This window comes from Entelurus aequoreus, linkage group LG15 (assembly GCF_033978785.1).
Source record: "Entelurus aequoreus isolate RoL-2023_Sb linkage group LG15, RoL_Eaeq_v1.1, whole genome shotgun sequence".
In the NCBI taxonomy this organism is placed as follows: Eukaryota; Metazoa; Chordata; class Actinopteri; order Syngnathiformes; family Syngnathidae; genus Entelurus; species Entelurus aequoreus.
The window spans coordinates 15,985,079-16,005,671 of NC_084745.1; the positions used below are offsets into that span (position 1 = coordinate 15,985,079).

Below are 20,593 nucleotides of genomic sequence, written 5' to 3' on the forward strand. Positions count from 1 at the left end.
AGAAAACGCAGTCAAAGCAGGTTTTAAAGTCAATTACGACTGCATGTACCATCACCGCGCTAATGTTTGAAAATAAAGTTGGAGTTTCACAAGAAAAAGGTCACAATTTCACAAGAATGAATTAGAATTTTGGCAGTATTATAACAAAAGTCGTCATTTTACTCTACGCAAGTCAAATTTTCACAAAAAACCCCGAACATGTGCGCAATATTATGAAAAGGGTCGTCATTTTACTCGACAAAAGTCACAATTTTATTTTGGCTATATTATAATAACAATCGGAATTTTTCTTGGCAAAATTATGACAAAATGCTACTCAAAAAATGTCACTATTTGACAAGAACAACCCACAAAATTGGCAATATTGCGATAAAAGTGAGAATTTTATATGGCAAATGTCACCATTTTGCATTGAAAAGTAATAATTTTACATTAAATTTTTTTTAAATAATTTTACAAGTAAATATTGCACTATTACAGAAACAGAAAAAATATGAGAAATTGTTCTCAATTTTATAAGAAATATGTCGACAAATTGTGAGAAAAAGACTGCTTTTGGTTATTTTCATTTTATTTTTATTTTTTGTTTGTAATTGGTTTTTAATCTTCATTATTTACTTTAAGTTATTACAGTATGTCTCTATATACATAAGTATTAATTTATTTAATTGATTTTGGCCAAACTTGTTATTTCACATGTTGACCAGAGGGGGAGCACTTTTAAACCCGACACACAGTCAATTTGAAAAATCCCTCCTTTTTGGGACCACCCTAATTTTGATAGATTTCACCACCAGGGGTGCAAATGAGACATTCTCTATTAGATGCAATGGTTTTCCGTATTGGGACCATGATTTCGGTCCTAACTTGTTCAGCGGTCCTCATATGGACGGTACTTTTCCTTGCTAATGTTTGCTATTTAAGAAATCAGACCGCAGAACAAAGATTGCTGAACCAATGAAAGGCGGTGCAAGAAGCGGTATCTGTATCTTTCTGCTTGGTCTTGCAGGATCTTGCCAGGCGTGGAGCGTGTCCTTCTCCTGCTCTTGTGGCCAATCACGTGTCCATCAAATGTCCCTCTCAGAGCTCAGCCCTGTTAGGGTGGATGCACTCAGACAATAAAGGACATCACTTTACATGGAAGTGCATGGAACACTGTGCAACCTTTTCCTGGAATTGGATTTGCTTTTGACATTGGAGGCCTGGAAAATGCGACCTTTCTTTGAAAAAACGTGTGATTTGATTCAGCACGTTGGCTTTTAAAAGCAACTTTGTACAACACACAGGGCAAAGTAGTGGTATTTAGTACACCAATAAGTACAACATGCAGCTTGGTGGAAACATTGGGAAATGAAAAAACAATAGAATCATACATTTTTCACTTGCTGCACACACACACGCACACACACACACACACACACACACACACACACACACACACACACACACACACACACACACACACACACACACACACACACACACACACACACGCACACACACACACACACACACACACACACACACACACACACACACACTCACACACACACACGCACGCATTTTTTGTATTTGTCACCTTCCTGAGACCTGAGAAAAATGCCTACCTCTTTAGGACCACCTGTTCTAGATAAATAAAGATTTGTATTTGCAACATTAATAATAAAATCATACTATGCAAACATAAAAAAGCTTGTTGTGAAAAATAAGTTGGAATTTCACAAGAAAAAGGTCATAATTTCACAAGAATAGCTTAGAATTTTGGTAGTATTATAATAAAAGTCGTCATTTTACTCTGCGCAAGTCAAGGTGTTACAAAAAACACTGAACATGTGTGCAATATTATGAAAAGAGTCGTAATTTTACTCGACGAAAGTCACTATTTTATAAGAAAACTTTAACATTTTGGTAATATTATAATAACAATCGGAATTTTACTTGGCAATATTGCGATAAAAGTCAGAATTTTATATGACAAATGTCACCATTTTGCATTAAAAAGTAATAATTTTACATAAAAAAGTAATAATTTTACGAGTAAATATTGCACTATTACAGAAACAAAGAATATGAGAAATTGTTTTCAATTTTATAAGAAAGAAGTTGACACATTGTGAGAAAAAGACTGCTTTTAGTTAATTTTTTAAAATTAAATATTTTGTTTGTAATTGGTTTTTAATCTTCATTATTTACTTCAAGTATGTCTCTATATACATATTTATTTATTTTTTTAAATTAATTTTGGCCAAAGGGGGCGCATTTCAATTTCTTATACACACTTGTTATTTCGGCCCTGTGATGAGGTGGCGACTTGCCAAGGGTGTACCCCGCCTTCCGCCCGAATGCAGCTGAGATAGGCTCCAGCAACCCCTGCAACACCATAAGGGACAAGCGGTAGAAAATGGATGGATGAATGGATGGGCACTTGTTATTTCATATGTTGACCAGAGGGGGAGGACTTTTAAAACGGACACACAGTCAATTTGAAAAACCCCAACTTTTTGGGACCACCCTAAATTTGATATGTGTACATATTATCCCCTAGAGGGGGGGGGTTACCCACATATGCGGTCCTCTCCAAGGTTTCTCATAGTCATTCACATTGACGTCCCACTGGGGTGAGTTTTCCTTGCCCGTATGTGGGCTCTGTACCGAGGATGTCGTTGTGGCTTGTGCAGCCCTTTGAGACACTTGTGATTTAGGGCTATATAAATAAACATTGATTGATTGATTGATTGATATTATATTAATACCATGGATACATAATTAATAATTAATATAAATGGATACAAACAGTATGTGAAAGTTAGACTCCTACCATGTTTAGTTCCGTGACGACCCCAATTTAGTTGTGAAATCAATCAGAAATATCAAGCAGCTAAAATGCTGCAAACATGGATAAATGTGTTTTGTATTTTTTCCAATCTGCTTAATAATGGATTTAAATGGGTGTCATTTCAAACTTGTTATGGTGCATGGATATGTTTTATAATAGCCTGTGATGAGGTGGCGACTTGTCCAGGGTGTGCCCCGCCTTCCGCCCGAATGCAGCTAAAATAGGCTACAGCGACCCCAAAAGGGACAAGCGGTAGAAAATGGATGGACAATATTTTTATTGTATTTTTTTGCACCATGACTAGGGAAGTTTGTTTGCATTGGGTCATATAAGTAATGCTGCACTAGGAATAATTCAGATTGTAATTTAAGGTCATTGATCTGTCTTTTGAAATCAACACAATCTCCCTGCGGGCAACGTTGTTTATTTAACTCAAGTAGTTTGGACACCCATGGTTTGTACCATTGTCCACCAGCTGGTAAAAGCACATTTTATCTTTCGCATTCCATTGTTGAATATTCCGTTTTACTTCGGAATGCGACAAGCGGGCTGATGTCTTTGTGGCACAAACAGACAAATCTTTAAGGACCAATCAGTGCATGGAAATTTGATGACATCATCCAACATCAGCGCTCATGTTCGCTCGGTTTGAATCCGTTTTGCCGCAACTATAACTAAATTAAAGCATCAGTAATGAGTAACTCCCCCGGCCTACTGGGCACACAAAGAGACGCTGTACTAATTTATCTGAGCGGACCGGGAGAGCAGAAAGGTCGACAGTACAGATTGAAAAATGCAGACTTGCCTGTGTACATAATGATCAGAATTATGTTTACTCTGCTGTTGTTGTCTTGTGATGCAGTTGTCAATGTATGCCCAGGACCCACCTGTCTAGGGATCAGCCCAAAAATGTTTGTTTGGGTGAAATTCATTCATGACAGTAATGGAATAAGCATTCCTCTGAAAAAAACTGATCTGTTTTCGCTCCATTTTAGGGCTATGCTGGCATAGTACGATTAGTCTGTTTTTGCAAAGAAACATTGTTTGGAGTTATCTGCTTCTGCTCCAAAGACCAAGACAAAGACCAAGACAACGACAGAAACGACAAAGAAGATAAGAAAGACCAAGGAGACGACAGAGACCAAGACGACGACCAGGACCACGACAAAGACGCGAAGAAAAACAACAAAGACCAAAAGGGACAACAAAGACAGAGACGACGACGACGACGACGACAACGAAGAAAACAAAGAAAATCCGAGACAACGACAAAGATGACAACCTTGACCAAAACCGGGATGATCAAGACCAATACGACGACCAAGACAAAGGGCAAGGGGCCATGTAATTGTTAGAACGCTATTGACGATAACGATATTATGAATACTAACATGACAGAAGGCAAAAATGTATCAAAAACCAGCAAACATACTACGTGTACACAGAGGACTTCGCCTCTATTTTAATTTAATCCGAATATATGTGACTATTTCATAATAACTGCTAATATTTAGAGCAATGAATCAATCTACCATAACTACAGTATTTTCCGGACCATAGGGCGTACGGGATTATAAGGCGCACTGCCGATGAATGGTCTATTTTTGATCTTTTTTCATATATAAGGCGCATTGGATTATAGGGTGCATTAAAGGAATCATAATATATATATATATATATTTTTTTGTAAATGTAAAACACTTCCTTGTGGTCTACATAACATGTAATGGTGGTTCTTTGGTCAAAATGTTGCATAGATTATGTTTTACGGATCATCTTCAAGCCGCTTTCTGACAGTCGCTTCAGGATGCGCCATTTTGTGGGCGGTCTTATTTAAATGGCTCACCTTCGACAGCGTCTTCTCCCCGTCATATTTGTTGTAGCGGTGTAGCGTGCAAGGACGGGGGGGGGGGGCGAAGTATCAAAAGATGGAGCTAACAGTTTTAATGACAAACAGACTTTACTTCAATCAATAACGGAGCAGCATCTCCTCATCCGGAAATGTGTCCCGTGAAAAGCCGTCCGACCGGAACTCTCTAATAACTAAAGTTCCTTGGGTGAATAATGTAAACTCACTACACCGGCATGTTTTAGCGCTTTCATGGCGAGTTTACTGACAGTTATATGTAAGAACTTTATACTATTTCATATATTTTAAATGGATGTCCCATAACAAGAACATAGAGAAAAGGAAGAAGCTTATCCACTACGGTGTCCCCACGGACTACAAAGGTGGACGCGCGCAATTTTTCAGGATTTATGCAGATCCCAAATACAGATCAGCAGGTACCAAAAGGTAAGGAAAGTTGCTTTTGCATAAGATAATATGTCTTACCTTATACACACACCATAATAATACTCGTATGTTGAAGCACATCAAGCGGCGCGGCTTCGTAGCTTACCAAAGTTGTACTAAAAAATGTTGAAAGATTTTTGAGCGCCGTGTGTAATGTTCTATATTTTCAATGGAACATATAGCATGTTGGTGTTGATTACTTGACTCATATTGCAGTCTACACGTATCTCTTATGTGTGACCGCCATCTACTGGTCAGACTTATCGTTACACACTGTACCAAATAAAATAGCTTCGAGGTGGGTAAGCTCAACCAAACGTATTCCTTGCATTAGGCGCACCGGGTTAAAAGGCGCACTGTCGAGTTTTGAGAAGAAAAAAAAAGATTTTAAGTGCGCCTTATAGGTTATATATATATATATATATATATATATATATATATGTAACGCAAAGTAGATCCATGTTATTTTTTATATATATATATATATATATATTTTAACATTGACATATACAAGTGCAAAAAAAAGTCAACCACTTAATCGTAAAAACAACAAAGCTGTGGACTGAAATAGAAAAACCTACTTTTCCTTACAAATTGTAGGAATGATTTGTATGAATGATAATGGTGTCTCATCTTAAAAACAACTGATGTATTTGGCATCCACACAGTTTCCGTTCCCTTAGTGTTGCGCTGAAGTAGACGCTGTGAAAGTGGCCTCCAAGACTAAAAAAGTAATAGCGTTGTGGCGAGCAAACAGGCAAAGACACACAGATGATGTGTTTGGATGGAGATAAAGTCTTCCCAGCGCATTCGGTAAACAAACCGAGGATCACAGCCAGCGTGGTAATGTGTTTTTGTGTTTGCGTGTACATGGCGTCCAGGGGCTATTTTCTTCGCTTGCCATGTGAAAAAATAAAATAAAATAAAAATGCATGTAAGGAACACTACTACATCTTGAACGAGGCACAGCGGACCTTTTACGAAAGAAAGCGTTTATCAAACGGAAAGTGCTCAAACAACCCTGGAGCTTGATTATGTATTATGCATAAAGTCATGGTGTTTGTTGTTGGGTCGGCTTGTTTTTTGCTTCAGTTTGTATATGCTCACCTCAAAAATGGGTATGAACAGTTCAAGGGTTTCAAAATAACCGAAATTCTACCTCAAAATTGTCACTTTAGTCACAGCGAGGCCACTTATATGTACCTTGTTGACCCTAGAAAAAGCACAACTGCTACTTTGCAGACAATAGTAACAATTATTAGATACAATACTGTGCTTTAAGTGGGCTCCAAGTGGATCCATACTTCTGATTCTTGCATCAAGTTGGTCTACCTCTAATTAACACACATACAATCTCAGGTATTGATCAGATAGTTCTGCTGGCTACAGTTCTTCCAGGATTGTTACACAAAACACATAAGGTTTATTTTCTACGGACTGTGAGAACCAACCAACCCGTCGCTCGCCATGGATCAATTCTTGCCAGGGAGAGCGAGCGGATCATTACCTGTCTCTCGGAACTGGAGTGCAAATGATTCCTGCAGGACATGCACTGTGGCTAGCAAGTAGTTAGCACATAGTGCACCGACTGTGTTCCAATTTAGGGGTGGCATCCTTAAGAGGATCCACCCTACGCTTTGGAAGGCACCTCGCATCAATCCTTGTTGAATTCAACTATTTAAAGGAGCCAAATGTAGGAATCTGGCCAGAAATGTGGCCCAAAAATAAGGTAAAAATAACTGAAAATATGTTTTATATTCTAGTTTATTCAAAGTAGCCACCCTTTGCTCTGATTACTACTTTGCACACTCCTGGCATTCTCTCGATTAGCTTCAGGCACACCCGTGAAGTGAAAACCATTTCAGGTGACGATCTCTTGAAGCTCATCGAGAGAATGCCAAGAGTGTGCAAAACAGTAATCAGAGCAAAGGGTGGCTATTTTAAAAAAACAAGAATATAAAACATGTTTTCAGTTATTTCACCTTTTTTTTGTTAAGTACATAACTCCACATGTGTTCATTCATAGTTTTGATGCCTTCAGTGACAATCTACAATGTAAATAGTCATGACAATAAAGAAAACACATTGAATGAGAAGGTGTGTCCAAACTTTTGGCCTGTACTGTATGTAGTCTTTTAATGTTGACTTACAGTTTCTAAATGTGTCTAACTTTAAAAGTATACAGTAAGTTGCGGAGCAGAATAGCTGCGGCATATTCTCTAAAAAAAGGAAACTCAACATGTGCCATCATTACCTTCAATTGCAGATCTTCAAAATGATTCAGCCCTTCAATTGAGAAACACAGCCAAACGAAAAGGTATCCTGTATGTTGTTGAAAAAAGGTTGTTGCGAGGTAAAAAAAAAAAAAAATTCTAAAAAATATCAAAAGAATGCCAAATTTGCCTTCAATTGCAGCCTCCAATTTAAATATACACTATTAAAATGTGGCAAAAATGGAAAGCTATACAGTAGGTGGTGATAAAGGATAGCTGCATCTAGAGATGTCCGATAATATCGGCAGCTCAATATTATCGATACCGATAAATGCTTTAAAATGTAATATCTGAAATTATCGGTATCGGTTTCAAAAAGTTAAATGTATAACTTTTTAAAACGCCGCTGTGTTCACGGACGTAGGGAGAAGTACAGAACGCCAATAAACCTTAAAGGCACTGCCTTTGCGTGCCGGCCCAGTCACGAAATATCTATGGCTTTTCACACACACAAGTGAATGCAAAGCAAAATTGGTCAACAGCCATACAGGTCACAGTGAGGGTGTCCGTATAAACAACTTTAACACTGTTACAAATATGCGCCACACTGTGAACCCACACCAAACAAGAATGACAAACACATTTCGGGAGAACATCCGCACCGTAACACAACATAAACACAACAGAACAAATACCCAGAACACCCCCCCGCCAACACCGCCCACCTTAACCTCCTCATGCTCTCTCAGGGAGAGCATGTCCCAAATTCCAAGCTGCTGTTTTGAGGCATGTTAAAAAAAATAATGCACTTTGTGACTTCAATAATAAATATGGCAGTGCCATGTTGGCATTTTTTTCCATAACTTGAGTTGATTTATTTTGGAAAACCTTGTTACATTGTTTAATGCATCCAGCGGGGCATCACAACAAAATTAGGCAAAATAATGTGTTAATTCCACGACTGTATATATCGGTATCGGTTGATATCGGAATCGGTAATTAAGAGTTGGACAGTATCGGAATAACGGATATCGGCAAAAAAGCCATTATAGGACATCTCTAGTTGCATCATATCCTCCTTAAAACATGGAAAATAAGGCTGCATTTGCAGGTTCCTTTCCGGGTGATGAGTCGTTCCTTTTTGGAAACAAACGCACGTAGCCAAATTTAAAGGTGCAGTGCTGTTGTTAAAGGATCCTTCAAGGACAAGCCGGCAAAGGATGCAGTAGCCCTTTTATTGGGACAAGCAGCGTGTGGCCTAACATAATAGAGTGCAGCTGTAATGCAAAGAGTTTTAGGATATACAGATGGCAGCAATGGTAAGCAGTGGTATTTTCCCAAAATACAGTGTAAGGGAAAAGGAGCATCATTTGAAAAAAACTGGATGCAATACTGGAGTAAGTCTAAGGGCCTGATCTACTAAGATCCAAATACCACGCGCTAAACGTACACACAATAAAACGGCGTGTACTACTAGTGGAAGTGTTGCGCGTGATCTCCTAAGACTGCGTGTACTAGTGCAGACCGCCCCACTCAAATGAGGTGTTTGTGTCTTCTACGCGGCTTTCACCATGGAAACACTCATTTACTGCACATTCATGTTTGAACCTGTGGTCTTTTGCTGTGTTTAGAAACATGTGGAAGACATGTAGCACTTTGTATGGGCATTTTAGACATCTACAATGGAACCCACTTTTTTTACTACAATAAAGTTGTGCTCATGGAAGATGCTGGCGCTAACTCCAAGTGTGAGCTGGTATGTTACAGATGCAAGAGAATGCATACTGCATTGTATTTTTTTCATATAGGAAATAGTATAACATTGGAAAAACAAGCATCATTAAGCATGCCAGCAGACAATAAAACGTATCAATTGAATTTGTTGTATTTTTTAAATTTTAGATGTTTTTGAACTGCCACTTGTTAGAATAATTATGTATATATTATCACACAACTTTTATGCTTAAGGGCCGTTGCTATAATTATTGTCAATTGTGCGGAAGTGGTATTTTGTCTTTGTCTGTGCAAAGCTTGCAATCCAAAAGATTGCAAGCCAGTCTGATATCAGTGTTTGTGTCCAGGAACAGCCTGCTGACTGCCAAGGTCGAACACTGCCGTGACGCAGACAGAGCAGAGACAAGGCGATATCACCAGCGTCAACACATTTGCATTTTTGTATAATCATATATTGTGTCTAACTGGAGTTGTCGAGATTACCCCCTTCCCTCAGCGACAGCTTCAGTGATGTAAACAGGGACCTCTCAAATAAATAAAGGAAGAACTTTTAGAACGTAGTTTGGATCTGAAACTAGAGTACATCCCAAATTACGTGTCTCCTCATTGAGCCAAATTGAACTCTGTCTCTGCATGATTCCTTGCTTCTCGTCTGTTTAATAGATGTCATCAGTGTGTGAACCTGACACCACTGCAGATCATATTGTTGATGTAGATCAGGGGTGTCAAACTCGTTTTCATTGAGGGCCACATCGCAGTTATGGTTGCCCTCAGAGGGCAGCATTTAACAATGAGTAATATATGAATATGCATGTATATATATGTAACACATTAATAATATATTTTTTTACATAAGCTGCAAAAAAAAAAAAAAACTTTAAAAACTGGCAGCTCAGTCACCAGAGTTGTACAATTAAAGCATTTTTTTTTTTTTTTTTTTACAGCATATACAAATATTAAATAAGTGGAATGGAATGGAGAAACAATACCACTGTTTTTAGCGGTAAAATTCAAGCAACAGAGCTGCCATTTTTAAATTGTTTTACTATAAAATCTTGTTGTTTTATTGTTTTTTTTTTAAAAACGTTTTAGTGTCTTACTGTATATGGAAAAAAACAGTACAAAAGTTGATTTTACGGTAAAAAAAAAAAAACTCAGTAAAATCTATTGTCAATTTTAATTTTACAGCCTACAATTTGATTGATAATTTGTTTTGAAATCATAAGTCAAGCAGATATTTAAGTACAGTATTTATCTTTATTCTACCAAAAAATAGTTTTGGAATACATGACAATATAATTTAGATTTTGATATTATTGAATTTTAAAAGATATGCAATTGCATGCAGTACATGTTTTTTAATGTCAAAAGGGAAAAAACAAATATATTTAGTGAGAAAAGATTAAGCATTTTATTAACGCATATTATTTCAAGGCTCTCAGGGGCCACATAAAATAATGTGGCGGGCCAGAATTGGCCCCCGAGCCTTGAGTTTGACACCTGTCATGTAGATCAGTGGTCCCCAACCTTTTTGTACTTGCGGACTGGTCAGGGGGGGTAGTAAAAAAAAAAATGTTTTTTTTTTTTTTTTTTTTTTTTGTCATAAAGAAATACAATCATGTGTGCTTACAGACTGTATCCCTGCAGACTGTATTGATTTATATTGATATATAATGTATATATTGTGTTTTTTATGTTGATTTAATAAAAAATAAAAATATATATATATATATATATATATTTTTTTTTTTTTTAAATTTCTTGTGTGGCCGGGGACCGGTACCAGGCCGCGGCCCGGTGGTTGGGGACCACTGATGTAGATGATCATATCTGCTGTGCAGATTTACTTTATGAAAGAGAAGTCTGGTATGCTTCTCTTGTTGCCTTATTTGTATACATAATTAAATGGATTTATAATCATGTTTGGCGCAGCCGGACAGGAGCAGGAGGGAATAGAAAGAAGAAGAAAAAAGGAAGACAAAGGGGGACATTGTCATCCAGCACCTTTAAATACATTTATAAATGGACGGTATTTCTAATATTCTTATTTTTGACAGAGCTGCAGCGTGATCGCCTCTTTTCTCACAGCTATTTCTGCACAATTGCCAGTTTGCAAGTCGAATATAGACGCAAAACAGCGGCACAGGAACAATTTATGTCTCGGTAAATCACACCGCGTGTGCTCAACAGTTACTGTTACATTTTCTCCTCCCAGTATTTTGGTGGTTCTGAAGATCAGCATATATTTTGCATATTCATGAAGACACACGCAATAAATGGATTGCGCTTCTGTTGTTTGCCTTTAGCAAATCAGCTTTGCGTGTGCTGCCAAGTTTGCACATGTTTAAGTACACGCAAACCTTTTGTAGATCCGGCCCTAAGGCACAGGTGTCAAACAGATCTGGCCGGCGACAACATTTTATCTGGCCCGCAAACACCTGGAAATGATATGTGTCAATAAAGTACTTAATATTTTCTCACTAAATGTAATTGATTTTTTTCCATTTTGACAGAAAAAATATATGTACGGTTTGAAATTGCATACCTTTTGAACTTGAATACTATCCATTATTGCAACAAATATTACAGTATATTATCATACTTTCCAAACATGTTTTTGTCTAAATAAAAATAATTAACTTTACAGCAGACTACCTGTCAAATTAATACAAATGACAATAAATTGTACGTTGTTCTTTACAGCATATTACTGTAAATTGAAAAAAACCTGTTTTTTGCATTAAAATTCTGTTGACTGAGCTGCCAGTTTTTGACTGTAAAATCTACAGTTGTTGTTTTTAACGGTGTATAACTGTAAATGGAAAAAAAATATACATTTGTTTTTACGGATGAAAAACTGGCAGTGAAGTTGCCAGCATAAAAAAAGAAAAAAGAAAAAAAGGACTGTTTTTCCATTAACAAAGTAAAAACCAATGCAAGTACTTTCCAGACATACCGATTGTAGACGCAAAACAGCAGCACCGGAACAATTTATGTCTTGGTAAATCACACTGCGTGTGCTCAACAGTTACTGTTGCACTTTCTCCTCCCAGTATTTTGGTCGTTCTGATGATCCGCATACATTTTGCATATTCATGAAGACATACACACTAAATGTATAATAATAATAATAATAGGGCTGCGTGTACTAAAACATGTGCAAACTTAACAGCACAAGTTGATTCGCTAAAGGAAAGGAAGAAGCGCGATCCATTTAGCGTGTATGTCTTCATGAATATGCACAATATATGCAGATCATCAATTTAACACAAACATTCTGGCAAAGGAGGATTACCTCCAGGACAACCTAAAATCATCAGCTTGGGCGCAGTTGGGTGTTCCAACAGGACAATGACCTCAAACACACGTCAAAAGTGGTAAAGGAATGGCTAAATCAGGCTACAATCAAGTTTTTAGAATGGCCTTCCCAAAGTCCTGACTTAAAGGCCTACTGAAATGAATTTTTTTTATTTAAACGGGGATAGCAGATCCATTCTATGTGTCATACTTGATCATTTTGCGATATTGCCATATTTTTGCTGAAAGGATTTAGTATAGAACAACGACGATAAAATTCGCAACTTTTGGTCTCTGATAAAAAAAAAGCCTTGCCCCTACCGGAAGTAGCGTGACGTCACAGGAGGAAGGGCTGCTCACATTTCCCCATTGTTTTCAATGCAGCGAGAGAGATTCGGACGGAGAAAGCGACGATTACCCCATTAATTTGAGCGAGGATGAAAGATTTGTGGATGAAGAACGTGAAAGTGAAGGACTAGCGTGCAGTGCAGGACGTATCTTTTTTCGCTCTGACCGTAACTTAGGTACAAGGGTTCATTGGATTCCACACTCTCTCCTTTTTCTATTGTGGATCACGGATTTGTATTTTAAACCACCTCGGATACTATATTGCATATTGCATATTGTGTATATTGTGTTGTTTTTGTATATTGTGTGGTTTCTTCTTTTTTAAAAAAATGCAAAGCACCTTAGGGAAGCAACCTAAATTTAGTTGGACATGTACCTGTACATGCACAATGACAATAAAGATCATTCATTCATTCATATACTCTTGAAAATGAGAGTCGAGAACGCGAAATGGACATTCACAGTGACCTTTATCTCCACGACAATACATCGGTGAAGCTCTTTAGCTACGGAGCTAACGTGATAGCATCGGGCTTAAATGCAGATAGAAACAAAAGAAATAAACCCCTGACTGGAAGGATAGACAGAAGATCAACAATACTATTAAAACATGGACATGTAAATACACGGTTAATTCTTTCCAGGCTGGCGAAGCTTAACAATGCTGTTGCTAACGACGCCATTGAAGCTAACTTAGCAACGGGACCTCACAGAGCTATGCCAAAAACATTAGCTATCCACCTACGCCAGCCAGCCCTCATCTGCTCATCAACACCCGTGCTCACCTGCGTTCCAGCGATCGACGGAGCGACGAAAGACTTCACCCGATCATAGATGCGGTCGGCGGCCCGGAGACAGACGAAGTCAAGGTGAGGTCGCCGGCTTGTGCGTCTGCTATCCATCTCAAAGTCCTCCTTGTTGTGTTGCTGTAGTCCACCGCTAATACACCGATCCCACCTACAACTTTCTTCTTTTCAGTCTTCATTGTTCATTAAACAAATTGCAAAAGATTCACCAACACAGATGTCCAGAATACTGTGGAATTTTGAGATGAAAACAGAGCTTTTTGTATTGGATTCAATGGGGCCGAATACTTCCGTTTCAACGATTGACGTCACGCGCATACGTCATCATACATAGACGTTTTCAACCGGAAGTTTAGCGGGAAATTTAAAATTGCACTTTTTAAGTTAACCCGGCCGTATTGGCATGTGTTGCAATGTTAAGATTTCATCATTGATATATAAACTATCAGACTGCGTGGTCGGTAGTAGTGGGTTTCAGTAGGCCTTTAAACGCTTGGACAATGCTGAAGAAACAAGTCCATGTCAGAAAAACAACAAATGTAGCCGAACTACATCAATTTTGTCAAGAGGAGTGGTCAAAAATTCAACCAGAAGTTTGTGGATGGCTACCAAAAGCGCCTTATTGCAGTGAAATTTGCCAAGGGACATGTAAGCAAATATTAACATTGCTGTATGTATACTTTTGACCCAGCAGATTTGGTCACAATTTCAGTAGAAACATAATAAATTCATAAAATAACCAAACTTCATGAATGTTTTTTGTGACAACAAGTATGTGCTCCAATAACTCTGTCACAAAAAAACAAGAGTTGTAGAAATTATTGGAAACTCAAGACAGCCATGACATTATGTTCTTTACAAGTGTATGTAAACTTCTGACCACGACTGTACATCTGCGACATTTGGACGTAGACGTGCGGGCAACAGGTGTGTTTTAGTCGTTTTTTTTTGTTTTTTTTTACAAGACACATATCCGCCTCGCCGGCCCTATATCGTGTTTACATCTTGTCCATGTGGTCCTCCCGGAGCCTTTAAACACCTGCGACAAGCGTGGAATAATTTGCCGGGGCCACTAAAAGCCCAATAAAGCGTTCCCTGCAGCAGAGAACAGATGTGACAGGGGGTGTCCAAAGAGTGTCCTATAGTGCACTACAGCTTGATTAGATTCCCGTGTTGCATTCTGCACCATGCCTATGTCTACGCCGACCCAGCCCCTTTCGTCTTCCAGTGGACCGCTGCCATTTGATCCGCGCTGAAGATGATTCACACTCCGGTGAGTGAAGGCAGCAACGATATCGCTCCGTCTCTCGCACTTCCACATCTATAATTCAGCACTTGCCACCCTCCCCATCACCTACGAGCTCCTTCACCCCCACCCTCCTTGCTGCTTTCTCCCCCACGTGCACTCTAGCATGGCGTCCAAGCAGCTGGCCACTAGCCGTCTGTGAAGCGCCCCGTCTGTAAGTCTGCATCCGGCTGCACAGGTAAGGAGGCAGCGTGTCGGGGGGAAAAAAAGGCCACTTGGTGTCAAAGTTTGTGAGCTGTGAAATGGACCATTTTCTTTCTGACTTGCTGCATCATTTACATTTATTCTTTTTTTTTTTTTTTCTTGCAATCAGCTGCTTTCGATTTGTGGGTAGGGAGGGAGCGCTCAAAAAAAAAAAAAAAGGTGTGAAACTGTTGCCATGGCAGCCCTTTTTGGAATAAGAAAAGTGCAGCATCACAGGTATGTCTGAGGATATGTTGTTGCTGTCATGCTGGAAAGTTTGTTATTGTTATGGGAGTGGCTCCGCCCCTTTACCGTGCACCAGACGCCATGTTTCATCAGAATCAGAAATACTTTAAAAATCCCCGAGGGGATATTAAGATTTTCAGCACAATCCCATTCAGGAGCAGGGAGACAGAACAGGATCACTTTCCGGGTCTGCCAACTTTCGGCGCCCCTTACAAAAAAGGTGAGAAACAGATAAACGCTGGGGATGGGGGAGGGGTGAGAAAAAAACAAATAAATCAGTCTAAGCCTGGGCCCCCGGAGAGGGGGTCCAGACTGAGGCCAAGGGAAGAAAAAGAACTCATAGCCATCGCACACATAAGCATGTGTGTAAGAGGGAAACAAAGAACACAAAGGACAATAAAGACATTAAAAGAGCAGAGCTGATGTAACCAGACATTTCTACATACAGCTACAAAAGTAAAACAACAACAAACAAACAAACCAAAAAAACATATACCGTATTTTTCGGAGTATAAGTCGCTCCGGAGTATAAGTCGCACCGGCCGAAAATGCATAATAAAGAAGGAAAAAAACATATAAAGGTCGCACTGGAGTATAAGTCGCATTTTTTGGGGAAATTTCTTTGACACCAAGAATAGACATTTGAAAGGCAATTTTAAATAAATAAAGAATAGTGAACAACAGGCTGAATAAGTGTACGTTATATGATGCATAAATAACCAACTGAGAACCTGTCTGGTATGTTAACGTAACATATTATGGTAAGAGTCATTCAAATAACTATAACATATACCAAACAATCTGTCACTTCTAATCGGTAAATCCGATGAAATCTTATACGTCTAGTCTCTTACGTGAATGAGCTAAATAATATTATTTGATATTTTACGGTAATGTGTTAATAATTTCACACATAAGTCGCTCCTGAGTATAAGTCGGCCAAACTATGAAAAAAACTGCGACTTATAGTCCGAAAAATACGGTGCTCTGTGGTGGCCTCTGCGGTGTTCCACGCCATCGTCTGCTGGGGTTGGGGGGAGCATGGCCAGAGCAGACCCAACAAAGCAACCAAGAGAGCCGACTTCACCCTCGGCCGCCCACCAACTCTCGGCCGGTGTCCAGTCCGCATGGATGAGCCAGGATACTTCCAAGGAGACCGAGGCGTCCGATACACGCTCATTCAGCCAAGACACCGTGAAGCCTGTCCGTCCCGGCGGCAGTTTCGCAGCCCTGTCTCTTCATCCGCACCTCCTCTCCTCCAGTCTCTCAGAGACCCAGCAGCTGGTACCCACTGCCAAAAGGCTCCCGGGAGGCAGATCCAGAAGCCCACAAAAAAGCACCGCAGAAGTCATGTAAGTGCCACCCCTTGTTGCACAGTCCCAAAGGGTCCCGAAACAAAAGGCAAAAAAAAACAAACAAAGAAAACCCCACATGAAAACAAGAGGGAAACACAGGGGACACAAAAGGATGACACAACAGCACAGAGCTCCTGCCACCAGCAGCCACTACAGCGGCACCATCTTGGAGAAAAAATATATATAGAATAATAATATGCTGCTTTATTCCATATCGAACATGCAGGGTCACGGCCATGGATCAATATTGTCGGGCTCACACCTCCACGTGCAACCGGGGACCACGTGAGACTACATTGCTGTGCGGGCGCCACATTGAGGGAAAGGGACGCTTGTGATACACGGCGGCATACCGTCTTGGACTTCGTGTGACGCGACGCGGCGGAAAATGTCAACGAGGCTCCGAAAAAGAGAGAGACAAAAGACGGGTCGATTTCAGGCGTCGTTTTGGGACGCCGGAAGCGGGGAAAAATGGTTCAAAGGTGACATATCAAAGACAGCTGACTTTTTAGTTCAAGTTAATTACGTTAGGTCCCAGGAGTGCTGCACAACCATGATTTCTTAGAAGCTGCCTCTGTAAGAAAATGTATTTCATCCAGCTGCTCTGAACAGGGCAAAGTGTCATGAACTGTCACACCAGTTTTGTCTTCTTCCTTTGTTTACGTTCTGGTTACTAGAGCGCTGTTTGATCACACCTGCCTCTGATTAGTGATCAGGGGGCTCACTCGCCCCTGATCGATAATCAGAGACCTTCATATACCAGTGTCACCCTGCCTAAAGTGGCAGGTCCATTCTGTCGCGTTGTAGCGATGGTCGTGTTCCCAGGATTCTTAAACAAGGCACATACAAATAAGTGGTGCAACTGGGAAGTGCACGCGAAGCATAGTTAAAGTTAAAGTTAAAGTACCACTGATAGTCACACACACACTCGGTGTGGTGAAATTACGCATTTGACCCATCCCCTTGTTCCACCCCCTGGGAGGTGGGGGGAGCAGTGAGCAGCAGCGGTGGCCACGCTCGGGAATAATTTTTGCGATTTAACCCCCAATTCCAACCCTTGATGCTGAGTGCCAAGCAGGGAGGTAAACGGTACCATTTGTATAGTCTTTGGTAAGATTCAGCCAGGGTTTTAACTCACGACCTACCGATCTCAGGGCGGACACTCTAACCACAAGGCCACTAGAGCGCTGTTTGATCGCACCTGCCTCTGATTAGTGATCAGGGGGCTCACTCGCCCCTGATCGATAATCAGAGAGCTTCATATACCAGTGTCACCCTGCCTAAAGTGGCAGGTCCATTCTGTCACGTTATAGCGATCGTCGCGTTCCCAGGATTCTTAAACAAGACAAATACAAATAGGTGGTGCAACTGGGAAGTGCACGCGAAGCATAGCCGAGCAAAACGTAACTTTCTTGGCACAGCATTGTAAAAAAAAACATGAAAGCGTAAACAGTCCAATGGACGAAGCAACAGTAGCATATATGCCGATTTATTTTCCCTGCTCTAAATTGTAAATAATTAGTTATTTTATGGCACTATCTAGTGTGCAGATGTCTAAGAGCAACTATGTGATTCATCAGGTGGCACTCTCTCACAAATCAATTCACTCAACATTATCCAGCAGGAAGATGCTTTGACAAGATGTATTTAATGGCAAATTACAGGGTTGAAAGCAGTTTCCTAACTGTTTTAGCTGCAAGACCACACAAGATCACCCCTTAATCTTAATCCAGTGACTCCTCAACCAGGCTAACAGACTCGCTAACCGCTCGCGTCCTGACCTGCTCTAGTATCTAGTCAAGTGAGACTCAAACAGTGATCTATATTCCTAGTAAGAGTGATGGAGCCTTCCCGGTTAGGGTGAAAGCCGTCCATCCTCAGCAGGCCAGGTCTGCCCTAGAAAGAGGCCAATCCCTCCATCCATCAATGTTCTAACGCTTGTCCCTTCCGGGGTCACGGAGGGGGCTGGAGCCTATCTCAACTGCACTCGGGCGATAGGCGGGGTGCACCCTGGACAAGTCGCCACCTCATCGCAGGGCCATAGACAGACAACATTCACACTCACTTTCACACACTAGGGCCAATTCAGTGTTGCCAATCAACCTATCCCCAGGTGCATGTCTTTGGAAGTGGTAGAAAGCCGCAGTACCCGGAGGGAACCCACGCAGTCACGGGGAGAACATGCAAACTCCTCACAGAAAGATCTCGAGCCCACAGTCCAGGGTCAATTATCTTCAAAACTATAGCCCTGTTCTATGCAAAGGTAAGCGGGACTAATCTGCCATATCGCTTCAACAGCTGCGTTTCCATTACTCCTAGAAATGCGCAAAACCTAAATATCACAATAAGAAATTGATAATGGAAAAACCCATATTTTGGAAAAAAACCCTCAAATATTGCTGAAACATTTTTACGCTCTCATGAGGTGGTTTTTCATACGTTTCTGTCATGATCCGTTGCCCGGATCATAGTTTGTTTACGTTTGATTTCACTTGTTGGCTTGGTTCTGTTTCAGCACCCCTGTTTAGTGTCTCCTTGGTTACCATGGCTATCCATTGTTTTCACCTGCCTCTGATTAGTGTTCTAGACGCTCACCTGTTCCCAAGCACTAATCAGAGAGCTATTTAGTCCAGACTTTTGCCACACTGGTGCTTTTGTTTGCTTTCATGCGACAGTTTACGTTGAGTAAGTTTATGTTCCTTGTGATTCCTGCGCTAAGTTCCGCCTTATGCGTTCTTGTGAAGCTATCCCGTTAGCTCCCCGTGCTATAGGCACACTCTTCTTCTGTTTGTGTTGTCTCTGTGTGATTTATGAGGAATAAATAATTTTTCTCACCTGCATTTGGCGTCCGTAGTTTCCGTCTGCATCTTGGAAGATCAATCCGCGCAACAACATGCGACCTCGACGTAACAGTTTCGATATTGAAGTATGTCGCAAAAACATGATGGGAACCCTTTTTTTCGTATTTACAGGGCGCACAAACCCCGAACTGGCGGGGCGCCGATGCAGGACAACTACAGTTGTCTTGGTCTCGCTTCCAATCGGTCCAGGCGGCACCGGGCAGTCTCGCAGATCCCTTCCCGACAATAGAAGCCTACTCCCAGACCCACATACTTGGACAATGTCGAGGGGACTCTTGAATCCACAATTTGTCTGTGAATTCCTCGTTCACAATTCTCTCCCAAGAATCCCTTCTTCGTGGCCGCAGCCATACGTAAGGACGTTGCCTTTGAGCGATCACCTGCTGCCTTCCTCTTCTATTGACAATCACGGCAACAGCAATGGCTGCGGTTATAATCACAGCTCCAAAACCATGGAATCCCAAACCGTCCATCTTCCTCAAAGCGGAGTCTTGCAGGACAAGATTTTACGAGATTTACGGCTTATGACGCAAAACACCCTTTAATGGAAACACCAACAAGTCCCAAATGTACTTTGTCAAACTTTTTGAAATATTGCTTTTACTTTGTGAAAAACTGCAATGGTTTGTCGCTCATGTACAAAGGACCAGAAACAAATAGAGTTGTGGTCAAAAGTTTACATACACTTGTAAAGAACATAATGTCATGGCTGTCTTGAGTTTCCAATACTTTCTACAACTCAAATGTTTTTGTGATTGGAGCACATACTTGTTGGTCACAAAAAAAACATTCAAGAAGTTTGGTTCTTTTATGAATTTATTATGGGTCTATTGAAATTGTGACCAAATCTGCTGGGTCAAAAGTATACATACAGCAATGTTAATATTTGCTTACATGTCCCTTGGCAAGTTTCACTGCAATAAGGCACTTTTGGTAGCCATCCACAAGCTTCTGGTTGAATTTTTGACCACTCCTCTTGACAAAATTGGTGCAGTTCAGCTACATTTGTTGGTTTTCTGACATGGACTTGTTTCTTCAGCATTGTCCACACGTTTAAGTCAGGACTTTGGGAAGGCCATTCTAAAACCTTTATTCTAGCCTGATTAAGCTAT

General features: G+C 40.4%; 1 long non-coding RNA gene across 1 annotated transcript in view; it reads right to left on the reverse strand.

Moving 5' to 3' along the window:
- Window positions 1-512: 512 nt before the first annotated feature.
- Window positions 513-20,593, reverse strand: part of LOC133630397 (uncharacterized) — a 91,545-nt gene continuing 71,464 nt past the window's right edge. The window contains exon 3 of the long non-coding RNA XR_009821243.1: window positions 513-1,093. This is a non-coding gene — a long non-coding RNA (uncharacterized LOC133630397). The remainder of the gene's footprint in view (window positions 1,094-20,593) is intronic.